General features: G+C 33.3%; 1 protein-coding gene across 1 annotated transcript in view; it reads left to right on the top strand.

Moving 5' to 3' along the window:
- LOC126891705 (putative odorant receptor 85d) overlaps positions 1 to 13,546 on the top strand; it is a 101,122-nt gene that overhangs the window by 22,600 nt on the left and 64,976 nt on the right. The window lies entirely within an intron of this gene.

Genomic DNA, 13,546 nt, shown 5'->3' with positions numbered 1-13,546 from the left:
AAAACAATGTTGGGTATCCTTAAATTTGAGAAAATTTTTTTTTCAATAAGAAGCATGTAATTGCATATTTGATCTTAGTTTTTAATTCCAAACAATTTTTTATCATAAGAATTTTCGATATTGAGAGAAATAAAGGTACTTTACCCTTGACCGAAATTCATATTTTTTGACATACCTCGTATAATATTCAGAAAATTTGATATCTGATGATTGAATCTTAGGTTTTGGGGCATGCAGAACTTTTTATAAAGAATAACTTTTTTTCGTAAAATTAATAATAAAAAAGTTTCCCATATGTTTCCAACTCAAGTAGACACGCTGTAGATATACACGAAATTTTCGATTTTATAAATCTGAGTGAATTGAAAATTGAGCCAACTCCCATCTTAAAGTTCAGGGAAAGACACCCATTCATATGTCAACCATCCATTTTGGTCCAGGGGTGTGGATTTTACGGCCCTTCCTATTTAGGGTCTGTTTTTTGTTCTCGTCCCCAAAACTCTCAAAAACTTCGAAAATTTAAGTCCGACCTTTGCGGCTTCTAACAGTACTGATCACTACCTTTCCAACGCATGTCTAATTTTAAAAATCGGTTATACCATTCAAAAGTACCGAGCTCAGAAATATGACTCAATTTCTAATAAAAAAAGGGAAAATGTTTGTGGATATGTATGTATGTATGTATGTGTGTGGAAAAGTTAAACCGATCTGAATTTTTTTTCTGTGTTTGAAGAGGGGGTCAGGACCGATTCAGAACCGGTATAGTTTGTGACTTTTGACCACCCATAAGCCAGCTATAGGACTTGGTAGGTACAAAACGGCATATTTTTGGGGGTATATATCTTCGTTTTAAGAAGAGACAGGAGAACCAAAAATACACTAAATCAATAGTGTTGAGTTAAGCTTTCAAATGGTGTATACGTTAGGATCAGACATACACACGGCTCAGTGTAGCCGAAAAACTGAAAAACTAAACTTCGAAAATTTTGGTTTTTTGACAATTACTCAAAATTTCAACTTACGAATTGCGTCAATAACTGAGCGTTTGTAGAAGGGCTCTAGACGAATCTAACGGGGTATACCTCATATCCGGGAAAATTCGAATTTTTAAGTTACAGGGTTCTTAAGTATGATCAAATCTAATATCTATGGGGAAAAACGGTTTTCAAGCTCAATAATTCCTGTAATCGCTTCAGTTATCATACTTGACCTTATATGCATCAGATACTACTTGTCAGTATGTTTCAAACTCATGTTTAGTGATCAAAATCGGTTAAGCCGTTTAGAAGTTATTAAGCTACACAAGTATAATAAAATTAACGATTATTCCCGAAATGGTCTATGTAGTTGTAGTGGTTACGACGCTAAATTTGATCTGGCAGCGGGCAATCCGAGTTTATTAACCGGCCATCCCAATATTTTTTTCCATCTATTTCGAATAGAAAAAAAAATCTAGTGTACATTTGATGGACACTAGATCATTTGGGAGATAATGCGACAAAGGCGACCCTTTATAAAGCTTAACGTGTAATCGAGAAACATTGCATTCAACTTCATACATTTAATTTATAAATGACTTTGACAAACTCTTGATACAAGAATAAGAAACCGCTAAACCGTAAAAATCAGTAGCGCATACAATATTCCAGCTACAAAAGATCTGATATTAATATTACGTGTTACTTTTCCGCACGCGTGTTAATTTAGATATGTTAATATGGCCTTAAAGGAATTATAATACATGCAATAAACTAATATTTAGATATTATTTACTAATTTATTTCAAATCTATCTTATTGTGTTCCTGTTTTAATGAAATTAATGCGACAATTCGATGAAATAAAATTATTTTGACATAATATTCGAAAGTCAAATCGGTAGACAATAACAGTCGTTTTGAATCATCGTCATGGAAACCACGATCGTCGTCATGGTAACTAATTATATTGAAAGTTTGGTTTTGACAACCTTGTCGAAGAAATAATTTGTGTATGTATTTTCATATTAATTAAATTAATTGATTAAGATTTGGTAATTTTTTAAAGACTCTTGGAAAAAATATTGTTCCTAACTCTTGCAGAAAGTCTCTTTTCCGCACTCGACTGCTTGTCGCAGTCGCGTGCGGAAAAGAATGACTTTCTGCACTTGTTAGGAAAATAACTATTTCATTTTGATGCAAAACAAAATGATAGTTTTATTTTAAAAGATTTTTCCATAATATTTGCTAAATTTGAAGTAAACGCGCCACAAAAGAGTTTCAAAATTCAAACTGTATCAAAGTTACTCTTTTGTGACGCGTTTTACTTAAAATTGAGCAAATATTATGGAAAAATCTTTTAAAATAGAACTAGAATTTTGTTTTGCATCAAAATGAAAATACATTTTCGCGCCACGTAATATTCATATCAGATCTTTTGTAGCTGGGCTGGAATATTGTATGCGCCACTGATTGTTACGGTTTAGCGGTTTTTTATTCTTGTGGTTATTATGCCCATTCAAAAACCCCCAAAAAAAGAAGCGAGGAATTATTTAATATCACTCATTCCAGAGAAAGGGTGATAATTGAAAGAGTATTTGGGCAGCTTAAGCAGAGATTTCCTATATTAGAGTCAAAAGTAAGAGTATCTTTGGAAAAAGTTCCAAAAATCATTGTTTGTTGTGCTGCTTTGCATAATATTTGCAAACACCTACAGGATGATTTTGAGTTTCTCGAAAATGAACTGGAAAACCCACAGGACCTCCATGATGTACACCACAATGAAGCGGAAGCAGATAACATCCGTCTAAGAGAAGCTGCAAAACGTTATATAATAATGGAAACAATATTTAACAATAATATTTAAAAACAATATTTTATTTGAATTTGTAATTTTCTAGCGTTAATTTGTTCTTAATCTGTTTACTTAAATGTCATTGTCAATTTTTGTATTATAGATGCTACAAATATACAAAGTGTCCCGAAAAGATTGGTCATAAATTATACCACACATTCTGGGGTCAAAAATAGTTAGATTGAACCTAACTTACCTTAGTACAAATGTGCTCATAAAAAAAGTTACAGCCCTTTGAAGTTACAAAATGAAAATCAATTTTTTTCAATATTTTTTTTTCAATATATTAAAACTTAGTAGGACAAAAACAGAGTATTTTGAGTGTTCATTTAAAGATGGAGTTACTACAAATAAAATGGTATCTTTGAATGGTGAACTGATTGTAAAAAGCAATAGTTTTAAGTACTAAGTTCCTGGGATCGGTATTACAGAGTAATGGAGAAATAGATGGAGATGCATGCAGTAGAATTAGGGCTGGATGGATGAAGTGGAAAAAAGTAAGTGGTGTGTTGTGTGACAGAAAAATCCCAATGAAGCTGAAGGAAAAAGTCTATAAAACAGCCATAAGACCGGCTATGATGTACGGAACTGAATGTTGGGCAGTGAAATAAACGAGGAACAACCAATTCATGTAGCGGAAATGAGAATGCTTAGATGGATGAGTGGAGTGACAAAGAAGGATAAAATTAGAAATGAGTATATTAGGGGAAGTCTAGGTGTGGCACCAATTAATGCCAAAATGAGAGAGCATAGGTTAAGATGGTTTGGTCATGTTCAACGTCGAGACGTTAATCACCCAATACGAAGAATAGCTGAAGTGCAGATTCCTGGAAGGAGTAGGAGAGGAAGACCAAAGAAGACCTGGGGGAGACGATAAGGCAGGACATGTTGGTAAAGGGGATTAACATTGATATGACCCAAGATAGAATTGTGTGGAGAAATGCAATTAGGGAAGCCGACCCGCATAGGGATAAGGCAAAGAGAATGATGATGAATTTTTTTCAATATATCCAAAACTATTAGAGATTTTTTATTGAAAATGAACATGTATCATTCTTGTGGCAGGAACATCTTAAAACAAAATTATAGTGAAATTTGTCTACCCCATAAAAAAATTATGGGGATTTTGTTTCATTAATCCCCCCAAACTTTTGTGTACGTTCCAATTAATTCATTATTGTGGTACCATTAGTTAAACACAACATTTTTAAAACTTTTTGGCCTCTTAGTATTTTTTCGATAAGCCAGTATTTATCGAGATGCGGCTTCTTTTTCAATATATTTACGTAAAAATTTTATGGGGGTTTTGTTCCTTTAAACCCCCCAAATCTTTGTGTACGTTCCAATTAAACTATTATTGTGGTACCATTAGTTAAACACAGTGTTTTTAAAACTTTGGCCTCTTAGTCTTTTTTTTTCATAAGTCACCTTTTATCGAGATGTAGCTTCTTTTTCAAAATATACCTAAAAATGTAAATTATAAATAAATTTTCAGATTATTAACAGGTCTCTAACCATATATAAATATGTGGTGGATTCGACAAATATTCAAAATATCTCAATAAACACTGGCTTATCGAAAAAGTACTAAAAGGCAAAAAGTTTTAAAAACATTGTGTTTAACTAATGGTGCCACAATAATAATTTAATTGGAACGTACACAAAAGTTTGTGAGGGTTTAAGAGAACCCTCACATACCCTGAGGGTATAATAGAAGGAAAACGGAATCCAGGCCGTAGAAGAATGTCGTGGATGCGGAATTTGAGAGAGTGGTTTGGCTGCACCACTAATGAACTTTTTAGGTCAGCTGTAAACAAAGTCAGGGTAGCCTTGATGATTTCCAATCTCCGATAGGAGTGGCACAAGAAGAAGAAGAAGAGAACAAAACCCCCACAAAATTTTTATGGGGTGCACAATTTTCACTTTAATTTTTTTTAAGATGTTGCTGCCATAAAAGTGCCACATGTCCATTTTCAATAAAAAATCTGAGAGTTTTCGATATATGAAAAAAGATTGATTTTCATTTTGTAACTTCAAAGGGCTGTAACTTTTTTTGTATGCACTATTGTATATAGGTAAGTGAGGTTCAATCAACCTATTTTTGACCCCGATTTATTAACGTATTTGAAAATATCATTTGAAAATATTAGCCACATTTTTAAAATAGTTTGAAATAAAAAAAATCGATTTATCCATTCAGGGTGATTGATTAGGGGGAAAAGCTCCTTAGACCCGTTATAGTAATAAATAGCAATAAAAATTAATAACAAAAATTGTAGCCAACTTTGATTACAGATTGATAATCAGTAATCGTAAATTGTCAGTTTTAGACAATTCAGTCATGGCTTACCTAAAATTTGGAAAGATTTAGACCCGTAATTAATAATTTGCTCTGAAAAATGAAAATATCTCAAAAACTAATAAATTTAGACATAGGGAATGTTATATATAAATTAAAGTAAGGTAATAGTACTTTTCGATAATGATATAAAAGAACAGGGTGTTTCATTTAAAATTACTGAGAAAATAATGTATTTGCGTTTTGACTCACCCTGTATTCAATATAAAGAAAATCAGGAATATCAATCACATATGAAAATTTTGACAAAAGTTAAAAAATATGGATTAATAAACCATTGCCGTTGTGCTTATTTTTATTTATACAGGGAGTTGAACTTGTTACGATTTTCATATAAAATTTGTTACATCTTTGTAAATAGTCTGTATAATATACCAAACCTTTATATTTTTGTAATGGAGAAGTTAAGAAGATTTCAAATATAAAATAAAATATAGGGTGTTCCATTTAAAAAAAAACATAGGTTTGATCTGCCACTATGTTATCGAACACCCTGTAAAATTCTAACTAATTTTGTAATGTGAAGCTCAAAGTTGGCTACAATTTTTGTTATTAACTTTTATCGCTATCCATTACTATAACAGATCTATGGAGCTTTACCCTACTAATCAATCACACTGTATAATAGCAGTTAAATATTACATTGTTAGCTAGTTCAAAGCTATTCTGAAAATTTCAGGTACCTACGTAGCCTAGAACTATTTCTAAAATAGATTACAAAATTTGGAGTCCGTAACACCGACCAAGCCAAGTATATAAAAACGTTTTAAAAACTGGGGGTTGATGTGGGGCAGTAGGAGGTTACATTTGAGGGCATGAATTTTGCATGAAATTTCATCCCCTTCCCAGTATAAATTGACGTATTTTTTAAATTTTCAAGAAGTTCTTGGTTCCTGAGTTTCTGTGGGGTCAAATGTTCGTTGAAACACAGTGTATATTTACAATTATATATTTCCTTTCTTGTTTATTGTAGTCGCATACACGATTAATTATACTTTTCTTATCCTTCTTCTATATCACCTTGTCACTTCTCGTGACGCTTTCACGTTTGTGTTGAAGTAGTTGAAGCTAATATAGACAAGGCTACTACTACTGTATAGGTTTGTACAGGGAAACTGTACAACCTTTGTGTGCCTGTACAAACTTATGGAGCAGAGACTTTAACACTGATGCAAAAATCCGCAAATAAACTTAGAGTTACACAACGAGGCATGGAACGGGCAATGCTGAACAAAGATTAGGAGTTCAAGACGTCATCGAAAGAGCTGCGACGCTTAAGTGGAACTTGACAGGACAAGATAAACGGTGGACATGACGAGTCATGGAATAAAGGCTCAGAAACTATAAAAGAAGCCGAAGAAGACCACTGACTAGATGGACCGACGACATGAGTAGAGGGAAACTGGCTACAAGTGGCCCAGTTTAGAGGACACTGGAAAGAACTGAGGGAGGCCTATGTCCAGCATAGCGATTAAACGCGATTAGCTGATTGATCATGATGATGATGATTACTACTGTATAATATGGATGACGTCTTATGTTAATCTATCTAATAAGTCTATCGATTATGTACAATCATTTGATAACCCCTGTACTTAATTGTATGTTTTTCTTTCTGCTCCTTGTACATAAATTCTCTAACGTGCGTGAAAGGGTTCCAGGTTACAGTGTACAGTAAAGTTGTGCTCACTACGGAGAGCAATGGATTGTATCCTCGCTCCGACCATCATCTCATTGTTTGATTTGCGTGTCCGACCCTTGCTCCCTGGTATTTATATTCGTTATATTCGTGAATTCTCGCATTTAAAATAATGTATTTATTTTACATAGCGATCGATAATATAGTTTCGATCACTATGTAAAATAAATACATTATTTTAAATGCGAGAATTCACGAATATAAATACCAGGGAGCAAGGGTAGGAGAGAGGACACAATCCATTGCTCTCCGTAGTGAGTAAGCCCTTAGGGTACAAACCCTTGAATTATACCTAATATTGTATATTATAATAAATTAAGGGGATGGGTACGTATTTTGGCCTGCAATGCTATTCAAATGGGGATTAATTTTTTTCGAATCCTAAAAAACTAATAAGTATTTTTGAAAAATTTAAACGCAGAATGAAAGATTACGTAATTAGCGAGGGCCGAAAGTCCCTGAGAACTTCTATAATGTTTACTTTATTAAGTTACAGGGGTGACAAACTAAGAGATAATTTAGTGTGATTTTTAATTTCAAATATCTCATTCAAAATAAACTTTTTATTTATTCTAAGGGACTTTCGGTCCTCGGTAATAATTTAGTCTTTCATTCTGCGTTTAAATTTTTCAAAAATATTTATTGCTTTTTTCAGGATTCGAAAAAAATTAACACAATGTCCGTGGTAATATTTTCCAAATCTATCTTTGTCTTACAACGCACTCAGTTGAATAGAACATTGTCAGAATATTGTCAGTCAGACAGTGACAATCAGTGACAATTTTAAATATTTGACATGGCATAATGCCATGTCACACGGCATGGTGTAATGATTGTTTCTCCAACTTTAATGTTTCCCTGTTTGAAGTCTTTTGCACCATAAATTGATCTGAAATGTGACCGTGCCAAGCAACTTCAAAAACCCTCCGAGTAGCGAGTTTGCATTGATTTTGCATCATGAACTCCACAACACTAGTGGAAAAGTGGCCCCGGTCGAAGTTAACGAAAGTTTGGTCAATAATAGTTCTAAGTAAGTAAATTAAAAAAGTCCATGGGACTTAGGTCTAAAAAACTATTATTCTGAAGCTACAGCCTTCTGAAATTATTGGATTCAGCTGTTCAGGTACGTCAAGTGCACTGACTAATTCACTGTCAAGTGAACGAACATGTTTATTATTGAAATAACAGAGACTCATTTCCTTCATGCATATTTGCATGTTGCATACGAATTCGTGGTCAAAAATAGATGCATCGTATTTTAGTAATCAGAAAACATCCGAAAAGTTCTCAGAAAACCGAAGAAGAGCGATAGAAAATATGCTGCTAAAGAGACATCAGTTACTCCTTATCTTCAGAAAACTACTGAGCAGGGGCGGATCTAGGGGCGTTTAAAGGAAATCTCCCCCCCAATACGATTCAAAATTAGAGAAAAAATAAATTAACGTACGTATAGATAGTTGAAGATGACTTAAACCCGATTTTTTCATAAACGATTCAAATTGACCTTATCTTCTTCTTCTTACGATAAGATTAGAAATCGTCCAATTGTGGATGTATTGAACCATTTTCTCAGGTTTTGAAGCCAAGATATTCTTCTCCTCCCCAGGGCCGGATTTACATGTTGAACCCGACTAGGCATTAATATTTCTGGCGCCCCACGCCTTGATCCCCCGCTCCCCCGTGCAGTTTGTAGCTGGTGTACTAAGAGTCATCCTTAATGCTATTTCAACACTTGGGTAGGCATCAGTTACATCTTCTTTCCGCAATAGTTTATTCAGTTCAAGGAGACTTAAATCAGTTTTTTTTATGTCACTTTGCTCCAAATCCAACAAAAAAGATTTAAGATGTAAACATTCTTGAACCACTGACTCTTCAAAATCATTCACGTACACTGTCCATAGTTCTGTAGCCTTCTCGGTAATTGTTGATGATGTCAGCTGCTTCAGTTCTTCAACAAAACCAAACCAAGTTTGCAAGTGTTTGTACTTTTCTTCTCGAATCCCTAGCTCAGTGCTGAGAGAATCTACCATAACAAAAAAAAAAGGTTTATGCGAAAATTCTCGGATCCTTTTAAAACTTCAGATTAAGTGTTGCCAAATTCATCATGAGGTAAGGTTCTTTTCTGTTTTCTTTGTTGTTCTGATTTGTACTAAGTCAAACCAGGCTTTTATTTTGCCAAGGTTTCTTATCACCAAAAATCATTTCTAAGCTCTACCAAAAAAACCAGCCAACGACTGGTAATATCCTTTTACTTTACTTAAAGTTGTAGTTTCATACTGAAGCTTAGTACTGACTTTTTGGAATCGTTCTAAAAGGGTACTCCAAAATATGGACAAAAATGCTGTCTCTAGTGATTGAAGATCTTAGAGCAGATGCATTACTTCACTATGAATGTTTTTCGTTCCTGTCATTCTTTATTAGCTTTAAAGTTTCTGTAATTGCCGGCCAATTTTCTTTCAGAGCTCGACAAGCATCGTTTCTCGCTGACCAACGTGTTTTAGATAGGCTTTGAAGTACCACAGAGCATTTGTGGTTCAAATAAAGCTCCCATTGATCTGTTGAACTTGTGAAAAAATTGTACAGTTCTTGAAGTGGACAAAAAAAAAAGAAACAGCAATCACACATAAACTAACGGCCACAGATCCTACCAGATTTAAGGATTGAGCGGCACATGGGACATACTCATCCTGAGGACCTAGTTTTTTATTCTGGCTTAAACACCTGAGTATGTCCCTCCCATATTACTGGCATTGTCATATGACCATGAATTAGTAAATAATATATTCTTACGGTTATGTTTAAAAATGGTATGCTAAATCATCGCTCTTATATATTTTTTAAACTATTAATGTATGGTAAAATGTGCCAGCGTGTACTCGGAGCTAGGCAATGCGAACAAAATCCGCCCGTTCCGCGCCCTAACAAATTTGGCGCTCTAGGTCAGTGCCTTGTTGGCCTAGTGGTAAATCCGGCCCTGCTCCTCCCTTGTCCTCTCTTTCCAAATACCTTACCATGAAGAATGACTTGCAACAAGCCATATTTATCTCCGTTCATTCCTCGTAGCAAAGCCAAGGTGTTCCAATTTGTGATCTTTGAGTGTATTAATAATATCCCTGCATCCTTGTCTCACTTTTCTATCTACGGAGACCGCCTCCGTCAACTGATTATCTACTTTAATGTTGGTAGTTTGGTTGTAATGTAAATTATGTATGATTCTCAAGTCTCCATAACTTAAGCCCTCTTCTTTCAAGATGATTATGAGCTTATCTTGTTTTACTGTATAATATGCCTTTTGTAGTCAATAAAACAAATATATAAGTACGTCACAGTTGTCATCCCTGCAACTTTGTATAAACTTCTAAGCGAATAGGGCCTCTTGGGTACCTAAGGAATCGTGGAAACCAAATTGTGTCCAAGATACTTGTTTTCCGGATTTTTTTTTATACAGAGTGGGCCAAAGAAAAGAGTCCACCTCGATATTTGGCAGTATTTATTAGATTTTAAGGAAATAACGAAACAGGTCGATTTTTGATCTAAGGGGGACACATTTTTACGGCACATATATCCGTCATTTGTCAACCACCTCCCTTCCATTTCCCCCACCCCTTATTTTTAAATAAGGAATAGGGATCGTGTGCTACTTAATTTGAAAGGTTATTCAATATTATTAACATTGACATAATTATTTATACAGGGTTTTCAAGAAAAATTATTTTGAAATAAATTAATTGACACAAAAAGAAAAATGTATGCAATTAATTTAACTCAAAATGCATTCTACTACTGACAGAAAACAGAGGAACATGTTTATTTAACAAATAAATATTGATTTTCGCGTAAATTCGATATTCAACCTACCAAGAGGTAGATGGGTGGCAGCTTGAACATTGAATCAGCGAAAAGCAATGTTTATTTATCAAAAAAAACATTTTTTTCTGTTTTGTGACAGCGGTGGAATGTATTTTGAATTAAATAAATTACATACATTCTTCTTTTTGTGTCAATTAATTTAATAAAAATATTTTTGAAGTTATACTTCTTTAGGCGCGATTGAGATTGAGGGTGAATTTATATTGACCGACAGTATGGTATTAGTCGTTATACGGGCTCTGATTGGGTGTTGAAATGATCTGTCAATAATAAATAATTGTTCAATATGAAGGTAAACAAATGTATTAGTTTTATTGTTGTTAGGACAGAAACAAAAAAGTTTATAATTGTAGTGACTTTTAAATAGTTTTTAAAGCAACAGGTACGTAATAATTGTAAATGTATCATAGGTACCTACCTATTTGAACCTACCAAAATACATAGTATGTAATACTTTTATTTACATAATTTGATTATCATCAAAATTTCTATCAATATTCACCTAATATATTGTTTTCTTACTCTATGTTTTGTTGTATTTTTTCAATTCTAAATCATTTCAATTCAAAATCAAAATAATTTGATTTACATAATTCAAAAATGTCAAAAGTTTAATCCGTTTAGTTAGTCGATCTTCGCACATAATGGCACACTGTCTCCGTGGCGAAGCGTTTAATGCGAGTGAACCCCAATACAACGTTAATACCAGCCGCGCTGGTAAGTTGGTTTGAATCCCAATAGAAACTTTTATTTTTTTATTTTTTTTATACATTTTATGATTGTAAGTATATTTATTATATATTTATTTATTTAGCGTATGGCTCTATAACAGTTTTTGTATAAAAATAAAGATCACATTTCACAGTTACCTCGTGGATGTTGTTCTTGGTAGAAGTAGAAATCAAGGCTGCATTTTCTATGTCTGTACGTACGTAAGTTGCTACACCGTAGGCTCTGTCGTAGGTAGCACCATTGATTATAGACTCCGTGTCTATAATCAATGGTAGCACCCAGTAGATCATAGCCGGGGATTTTTCATCTTGAACTCAATTGAAATTCGTTTTCTGTAAAATTTATTATATAATTTTATTTTTAGAAAATACGTATTTAGTTAAAAAAATTTCCGACAATTAATGTTCAGAAATCATTTGTGACATTTTTAATGTGTTTGTGTGTGTGTTATATTCTTTTAATATTTTAATTTTTGGCACTGTTTTAATAAAAATGTTTGAGAAGTAGTAAGTATAAATTAGTTTAATATTTAAATAAAATATAAATAAAAAGTATATTAATTTCGTTTATAATCATATAATCATATAATAGAAGTATAACTTCTTACGTGCGTACAAAGTACACACACATTCTTTTTTTCTTGCACACCCTGTATAAATAATTATGTTAATGTTTATATTACTGAATAGAGAATTTAATAACCTTTTAAAGAGCTAGCGCACGACCACTATTCCCTATTTAAAAATAAGGGGTGTGGGAAGTGGAAGGGATTAACAAATGACAAATGTATGTACCTACCGTAAAAATGTGTCCCCCTTAGATCAAAAATACCTATTTCTTCATTTCCTTAAAATCTAATAAATACTGCCAAATATTGAGGTGGACTGTTTTCTTTGGCTTACTCTGTATATTATTCTGCCATGTATCACTTTGGTATTGTTACAGTTCAAGTTGATTATCCAGTTGGAGTTGACTCCAACTAGTTGGAGTCGACTCTAACGGCTGGTTTCAGTAAAAGTTGATTATAAATATAAAATGAAGATTTATATTCAACATTTACTAGTAAAAGTAGACTCCAACTAGGAAAAGTATACTCTTCCCAATGCCATTTAGTAAAAGTTGATTCTGATTCACACAAACAGCCGATTCTAGAAATTAAATGTTACTGAATATGTTCAAATTAGTCCAGGCTGTATCGTCGCCCCCGTTAAATAAATTACTCCGATTCGAATTTTTTGCACAAACTTACTCAAAAAGAGGTCCTTATAACAAATCTACTGGGTGCCAGGCAGTACCTTGATCGATAAATTGTTTAAACACTTTTTTTTTAGACAAATTCACAAAAATAATTTTTTCACTTCGAACAATTTTTTTTTAATCATTTGGGTTATTCTGAGCAAAAAAAGGTATTTTGTGATTTTTCTCTAAAATTGATTGTTGTCGAGTTATACGCGATTTAAAATTTGAAGAATGCGAAAATAGCCATTTTCAAGGCTAAATAACTCGGTTAAAATCCATTATTATGAAAGTCAGAAAGTGACCAAATCAAAGTTTATAGCCCCCTCTACAAGATCCAGCAGAAACTTTTGTCACTATTTTATTACTAAGCTTTATCTTTAATTATTAGCAATGAGCGCTAAGTGCGTATTAGGCGGCCGTCAATGGTGAGTGCTAAAGAGATGCACCATACCAGCCGTCCAATGGTGAATCTCACTCGCACTTTGACGGCCGCCTCAATACACGGTTAGCGCTCATTGTTGATAATTAAAAATAATATCTTATTAATGAAATAATGACAAAAATTTCTTCAGGATCTTATAGAGGTAGCTTTAATCTTTGTTTTTGTTTAGTTTCCGACTTTCATAATATATAATATCGGATTGCCTTTCGGACAGGGCCTAGATTCTGTGCACTGTAGATATCTACAGTCGCTTTCTGTCGATGGCAATTGTCGTGAAAATATTTGAATTTTTAGTTTTAATCCAAATATTTTCTTGTTTTACTAAGTGTCACTTCAGCATCAATTAGAGTATAACCTAGCAAAACTAAAAAATA

Source organism: Diabrotica virgifera, chromosome 1 (assembly GCF_917563875.1).
Source record: "Diabrotica virgifera virgifera chromosome 1, PGI_DIABVI_V3a".
Taxonomy (NCBI): domain Eukaryota; kingdom Metazoa; phylum Arthropoda; class Insecta; order Coleoptera; family Chrysomelidae; genus Diabrotica; species Diabrotica virgifera.
The sequence above is the reverse complement of the archived record's forward strand: the minus strand, read 5'-3'. Positions and strand labels throughout refer to the sequence as shown.